Source organism: Phascolarctos cinereus, unplaced genomic scaffold (genome assembly GCF_003287225.1).
Source record: "Phascolarctos cinereus isolate Bilbo 61053 unplaced genomic scaffold, phaCin_HiC Scaffold_726;HRSCAF=1367, whole genome shotgun sequence".
Taxonomy (NCBI): Eukaryota; Metazoa; Chordata; class Mammalia; order Diprotodontia; family Phascolarctidae; genus Phascolarctos; species Phascolarctos cinereus.
The window spans coordinates 387,353,461-387,361,696 of NW_027556098.1; positions in this window are offsets into that span (position 1 = coordinate 387,353,461).

Consider the following 8,236-nt stretch of genomic DNA (forward strand, 5'->3'; position numbering starts at 1 on the left):
TGGAATACTGTTGTTCCATAAGAAACTCCTCCATAAGGAGGAGTTCAGGAAAACCTGGAAAGACTTACATGAACTGATGCTGAGTGAAGTGAACAGAACCAGGAGAACATTGTACACATAACAGCATCATTGTGCAAGGATCAACTATGATTGACTTAGCCTTTCTCAGCAATACAATGATCCAAGACAATTCCAAAAGACTCATGATGGAAAATGCTATCCACCTGCAGAGACAGAACTATGGAATCTGAATGCAGATCAAAGCACACTATTTTTACTTTTGGGTTTTTTTTGTGACTTTTCCCTTTTGTTCAGTTCCTTTTTTCACAACATGACTAATGTGCAAATGTGTTTACATGATTACACATGTATAATCTTTATCAGATTGCTTGCCCTCCTAGGGAAGGGGGATGGAAGGGAGGGAGGGAGAAAAAAACTTGAAATTCAAAATCATATAAAAGTGAATGTTAAAAATTATCTTTACATGTTATTGAAAAAATGAAAAAAGAAGGAAGGAAGGAAGGAAGGAAGGAAGGAAGGAAGGAAGGAAGGAAGGAAGGAAGGAAGGAAGGAAGGAAGGAAGGAAGGAAGGAAGAAAGAAAGAAAGAAAGAAAGAAAGAAAGAAAGAAAGAAAGAAAGAAAGAAAGAAAGAAAGAAAGAAAGAAAGAAAGAAAGAGAGAAAGAAAGAAACTTGCCTGGCACAAAAGTGTAGAGGGCTGCTTGGGAGGTGGTTAAGTTCCTAGTCACTAGAGGAGTTCAAACTGGTATTACGTGACTGTCATCTGTCAGTGATGGCATAGAGAGGATGAATGTTTTAGATAGGAGGTTGAACTAAATGACCTTTAAGTTTCTTTCCAAATCTAAGCTTCTCAGCTTCACTGCTCATCTGCCTTCCAAATCATCATCAAACCACTTGCTGGGTTCTGATTGGGGTGTTTGTCTGGATTTTACTTTAAATATGAATTGATTTATTTTGAATGGCTTGCAAACATGAAGCTGTTTCTGAATCGGTGACGCCATGCAACTTTGTCTCCTCTTTTAAAATAAGCAACGAAGGGTAGCCTGAATCTGCCCTTTCCTACCTCCCTCTCTTCTTAATGCCTTACAAAGATGAGCACAGAAACATAAATGAACTCCAGGACAACCCAGCTTCATTCAAAATTGTCTGTGGCTTGCTACTGATAAAGACAAAACAATGACAAATAACACACCCTGGCAAAGGCCCCTTCTCCCTAAGCAACTGCTTTTCATCAGCCCCAGTTTGCATGTTTATCTCCATGACATCTCCCACATCAGCTTCCTCTATACTGACAGGGCCACCACTGTTGTGGAGCTCCTCATCACCTTTTGTCTGGATTATTCCAACAGCCTCCTAATTAACCCCAGAGCTGCCAGCCTCTCCCCTCTCCAGTTTATGTTGCACATAGCTACTAAAAGATCTTCCTAAGGCACAGATCTCACTGTGTCCCTCTCCTGTTCAAGAATGAATGAAAAAAATATTAATTGCTTACTATGTGTTAAGTATGGGGCTAACCCCTGGACATACAAACGGGAAAGGAAGATAGTCGTTGCTCTCAAGGAACTCACCTTCTACTAGGAGAGAGAGCACATAGAGCAGGTATCCGCTGCAAGTCATGGGAAAGCCCAGATGTGGTAGCAGAACAGATGGTAATGCATCTTCTCTAATGAGATTTTCGTTGATGACACCATAGCCATTTCTGATGCTGAACTAATTGAGAGCACGGAGGACTTTGGTGGTGAGAACTCTTTTCTGGAGGCAGGGGCTTCAGCATCAATAGCTCTCTAGTTCTGCTAAAATAAAGTGTCCACCCCCTCCCCCTATTTAGCATTTAAAGTCATTCACAGTCTGGATTCAGTTAATCCCACAAGTCCCTCTCACATGATCTAGGTTCTAACCCAACTGATCTACCTCCTCTTTCCCATCTAAGACATTCTCTCATTTCTTTACCTATTCACAGAGAACCACCCTTCCCCCAATCCATAGACTAGAATGTTCTCCTTCCTTACCTATGCCTCTTTTAAATCCCTTGTTTCCTTCAAAGCTTGACTTAGGTGTCTCCTTCATGAAGTCTTTCCTGGCCCCTACCTCCCCCAGTTACTCATATTCACTGCTCCTCCCCTCAAAAAAAAAACCCTTTGTATATAGCTTATTTACCTGTGTATATGGTATATCTTTATCCCCCATCCCATCCCAATAGAATCCATGCTTCTTGAGAACAGAAGCTATTTGAATTCTGGCATTGTATGCCAGGCAACTCGGACAGTCCCCGTGCCCAACATGGGCACTTAATATAAGCATAATGACGGGATGAATGACTAAATGAATCAGAGAAATTAAAATGAGAAAAAGGAAAAATATAGATTGTCATTCAAATGGTGCATGTTTGGCATGAAATCTACAGTGTTCAGTGTTTCCCTGTACTAGAACTCTCTCCAAAGAGATGATAGAAACCAGACAAAGCATCTCTGTAAGTTACACATGCCCCAAATGAACAGATCATTATCATCCAGGGATATGCATGAACTAGAGATGGTTTGATAATTTTAATTATGTCTTTTAGGAAACAGAGGTCTTGCATTCATAGATGTAGTTAGAGCTTTGAATCCCCTGGGCAAGGAGCCAAATGTATGATGATTCTATTCCAAGATGGCGGCTGCTTTAGAAATGAGCATGATGGGATGGAACACTCCCTGTCTTCCAACCAGGGTGGCCAACCAGTTGGTATTTGGCTCCCTTGCCCAGTCTTTTATTATTGACAAAGCTGGAAGTACCTTTGTCTATACATAACATTACAACCAGGGCCTTGCTAGTCTTAATTCTGATTATTCTACTTTTATTCCAAATGACAATATGCAGTTGGGTGGACAAACAGTAGAGCTTGCCCATTGGCACATATTTAGTGGCAGGATTGTTCATGGGACCCCTTTTCAATTAAGTCCCCCAAGTGGAACTTGATGAAATTATGGAATATAAAGGCCAAGTGTCAGAGAGTAGAATGAAATTTTCAGAGTATCATTTTTCACCTTGTTAAAGTGTGAAACCTCAAATGGCCCTCTAAATGGTCTCTTTGGATTTTTATTGGATCATTTTGCAGCTAGTAAAGAGTGTGAGACCTCAAATGACCACCCTGACTGACCTATTTACAGATTATAAAGGGTGTGAACCCAGGAATGACCCATTCATGATTTCTCTAGGAAGTGTAAAGAAGTGTTTTATGTAGCATCTAGGGGTAAAGTACTCATTCACTCTCAGCAGATGATGCCATGCAGTAAGCAAGGAAGGATGTGAAGACCACTTGCCCCTCCCCATCCCTGGCCTATGTGACCCTCAAGAAATGAGCTTGGAATTTTCATCTGTTTTGTTTGTCTTTTTAAAGTTCTAGGTAGAAAGAGTAGAATACCCAACTCAGGAGCTTGAGGAATGGAATTTTGGTCAATTTTGTTTGTCTTTTTTAAGTTCTAGGTACAAAGAGTGGAGTCTCCAGCCCAGGAGCTTGATCAGGGGTCAGGAGGGTTGGGTTCGAGTCTTAATTCTGCCTCATTGTCATCACCATCTTCACCATCACCATCATCACCACCATAATCATCACTAGCATTTCTGTAGCACATTAAGGTTTGCAAAGTGGTTTACATGCTGTCTCATTTGATACAAGTCTAGGAGGTAGCACTGTTATTATCTCCATTTTATTCATGTGGAAACTGAAACAGAGAGAGGTTAAGATACTTGCCCAGGGTCAGACAGCTAGCAAGTATCTGAGACAAGATTCAAACTTAGGTCTTCCAGATTCCAAATCCAGTGATCTACCCGCTACACTACCTAAGTGCTTGCTGTCTCTGCAACCTTGAAGTAGTCACTTGACCTGGGACTTCAGCAGGCTTATGGTGTGGTAAAAGGATCACTGGGTGGTGATGTCAGAGGGTTAGAATTTAAATCATAATTCTTGACACCTACTACCTTTGTGACCCTGGGCAAGTCATTTAGTCTCTGGGCCTCAGTTCCCTTCTCCATAAAATGAGAGGGTTGGATTGGATAATAACTAAGGGCTCTCCCAACATTGGATTCTCTATTCTAAGGGCCCTCCCAGCCCTGACATCTTGTGTTCTAAGGCCCCTCCCAGCTCTAACATTCTATGTTCTATCCATTCTGACATTCTGTGTTCTAAGGGCCCTTCCAGCTGTGACATTTTCTGTTGTAAGTTCCCTCCCAACTCTGCCATTCCATGTTGTAAGGCCTGTCCCAGACCTGACATTCTAGATTCTATGGTCCCTTCCAGCTTAGACATTCTGGGTTCTAAGGGACAGCAATACAGTCAGACTTTTACTTTAGGAAGATAATTTTGGCAGCTATAGAGAGGATGGATTAGCAAAAGGAGACACTGGAAATAGGGAGTCCAATTTCTAGGCTATTGCAATAGTCCAGGCAAGAGGTGATAAGGGTCTGAATGAGGGGTGGTGCCTATATTAGTGGAGACCAGGCGTGAGAGATGTTGTAGAGAAAGAAATGTTAAGATCTGATTACTTCTTGGATTTGTGGAGAAGCAAGAGAGATATCAAGAAAAACATTGAGGTTGTGCCCCAGAATGAGGAGAAGAATGGTGGTGCCCTCAGTGGAAATGGAAAGTCTGGAGGAGGGATGAGCCTAACAAGGAAGACAAGTTTTATTCTGCATCATGTTGAGCATGAGGTGCCCTAAGAAATCCAGTCAGAGATGTGGTCCTGAGGCTTAGGCACTGAGCAGACCTGGGTTAGATGTAGTGGACTAAGAGACGTTGGCAAAGAGAAGACAGTTGAGATAATGAGAATGGATGGGTTTAGGAGAAAATAATAATAATGACAATAATAACTAGCATCTACAAAGCACTTAGAATGTTTAAAGCACTTCATATATGTTAATTTGTTTGATCTTCACAACATCCCTGAGAGCTAGGTGCTATTATTATCCCACTTTATAAAAGAGGAAACTGAGAATGGTACTTGGCTAGGAGCATATAGTTAGCATCTGAGACAAGATTTTAACTTAGGTCTTCTAGACTGCAAACTCTGACCTATATCAACTACATCATCTAGCTAGGGGAAAGAGGGGGAGAGGGGGAGAGGGGAGGGGGGAGAAAGAGAAAGAGAGAGAGAGAGAGAGAGAGAGAGAGAGGACAGACAGAGGACAGAGAAGAGACAGAGACAGACAGAGAGAGACAGAGAGAGGAAAGACAGAGAGAGAGAAGAGAAAAGAAAAGGAGAGAGAGAGAGAGAGACAGAGAAGGAGGAGGCAGAGAGGGGAAGGGGAGAGGAGAAGAGGAAAGGAGGGGAGAGGGACAGGCCAGAGACTTGAGGGGCATCCAAGATGAGGGAACAGGACATGAATCATGAATGCTGATTCAGCAAAGGAGACTAAGAAGGAGAAAGTAGACAGGGAGAAGGAAACCTGGGAGAAAACCATCTCATGACAAATAAGGGAATAAAGTTTCTCCCCACTTCCCCCACCTACATAATGGTCCTCTGAGGGTGACTGTTTTCAAAAATGAGTCATCAGAAGTCTGTCCCTCTCAATGTCCTGCTTTTAGAAGTCTGCCTTTAGGCATGTGCACTTAATGGATCTGACATGCCAGTCATTGACAGAATACAGAACAAAGGAAGTGAAAGGAGGATTGTGTTTGTGTGACACCAAAAACTCTGGTCAACTGAGCCAAATAACAGGTCAATGGAAGAAAATTCAAAAATACATAGACCCACACATTCCCCTGCATTGAACTGAGCAGGGCTTGCCTCTGGGTAAGCTGGGGAAGGGAGGCTGGTACTGTGTCTCAAAGGCTATTTGGAGCCAAGGACCTGGACGTTACTTCCCTTTCTCTACTCTCTGCTCCAGCCCACCTTACTTCCTTGTCCTTCAGTGGACCAACGCAGACTGAGTGAGGAGGGCATTCAGTTGAGCTACTGACAAAAGGAATGCTCACTGGGGCAAGGAAATTGAGGGAAAGCTATCATCTTACTAATGGAGAGGAATGGTTCATGTAGTGGAAAGAGAACTGGATTTGAAGTCATGCAACTTCTAGGTTCAAATACCATCACTGCTACTAATTAATTAATTACTAATTAATGACCTTGGACATGTCACTGACCTTTTGTGAGCCTTGGTTCCCCCTTCTATGAAAAATGAAAGAGATGGGCTAAACAGATGTCTAAAATCACTCCCAAATCTGACATTCTAGGTTCAAAGACCCTTTTCAGCTCTGACATTCTGTTCTAAGGGCCCTCCCAGCTCTGACATTCTTTGTTCTAAGGGCCCTCTCAGCCCTGATATTCTGTATTCTAAGGAGTCCCCCGGCTCTGACATTCTCTGTTCTAAGGCCCTCCTAGCTTTTTTATTTTCTATTCTAAGGTCTTTCACAGCTTCCTATTTGGAAGATTCCCCCTTAACATAGAGCCATAACTAGAAATTCCCTTTCACTTGAGGGTAAAAGCAGTTGAAGGAGATGGGACAGTGCTAGACAATATGCCACTGATGTAGTCACACTTGGACACGACAATCGCCTGTTTCCCAAAGAGTCCCACTCACTCTTTCATGGGAGCTGGGGAGAAAGACAGACCCTGGAAGAAGTGCATCATAAGGGTAGGATTCTGGGATCAGAGCTGTGAGGATGAGGGACTGCACAGGCCAAGTCACTTGGAACCACCGTGTGTAGCAAGCATTGCCACCATATCCCCACTGCCACCCCTACCAAGAGGAAGCGCTCTACTCTAGAAAGTCAGCTCCTGGAGAAGAGCCTCATTCGCCTCTCTCTAGTTACAACCATTCTGAAAGACCCCAGTGCTTACTTCCCAACCTCTGGCAATCGCTGCTACAAATTCTATTCTTGCCTCCCCCTTTTATCTTGATGGACTTGAACTTGACCTGGCTCAATGGAGATTTTCTCTCTCTGATCACAGCTTGGACTTTGACCTCTTTCCCCAGAAAGGCTCTTCCCTGGTGGCCTCTTAAGGATCTTCAATTACTGGCACCATCCATTCTCCCAGGCGACAGAGATTCACCATCACCCACCCACCTACACCCCCCACCACCGACCACTGGATTATTGCCAAAGATCTGCTGTCTGGAGTGCTAATTAAAATTAGAGGAATCGATTTAGGATTCATATAAAAAATTATTAGAACAAGAGCTGCCCCAAGGGGCAGGGAAAAAATGGATTCCCTATCCTTAGAAATCATTAAAAAATTATAGTTAATGTTTATATAGCACTTTAAGGTTTACAAAGAACTTCACATTTATTATCTCACTTGATGCTCACAATAATCCTACAAAATAGATGCTATTACTATCCCCATTTTATAGATGAAGAAAAAATAGAGACTTAGAGAGATTAGTTGGCTTTCCAAAGATCACACGGCTAGGCAGGATTTCAGGTAAGATTTGAATTTAGATCTTCCTGACACCAAGTACAATTATCAGAATCCACATCTCATCTTTCTTTCCCCATCATGGTTTCTATATATCTCAAGTCCACATAAAAAAATTAAATGGGAATTTTTTGAGAGTTTTGCAGAAGCCGCAGACAACATACAAAGGCCAGCAGACGACACAGAAAAAGTTTAGAAATACATAAAATATATGTAAAATATTATATAATATAAACATATTTTATCTTTTAATATTGTAAGCACCCCATGTAAGTAAAAGAAAAAATTCAGACTTCTTCTCTGGTACAAAGAGAGGGCCAGAAAATTTTATGCAGATTTTTCAGATCGCAGGGGTGCTGTCCCCCTAACCCCCCAATGTGGAAGGGATAACGGTATAGACTCTAGCCGGTATACTATGCATGCTACAGATTACCACAGTTCCCCCATAGGTGGCGCCCTTCTTTCCTAGAGATTGGTTTCATTGAACAGCCAATATTTAGGGCACTTTATAAATGCCACTTTGTATAACTCTGAGTTATAAACTTGCCCCTAAGTTCAGGACTTTTCTCAAGACTTTGAAAGAATCGCACAGTTTTAAGTTCGGAGCTGGGACTTTAGAGATCATCTCATCCAATCCTCTCATTTCACTGATGAGGAAATCGGCAGAGAGTGGAAGAGGAAATTAACTATCCAGGGACACAAGAGGGATTCAAATCCAAGCTTTCTGACTCAAAATCTAGCACTGTGCTGCCTGGTTAAAAGAGTCAAAATAATGCAAATAGTTATAACAAAGGCAAGGCAAACGGGGCTTTGCCTCAGTGGACCA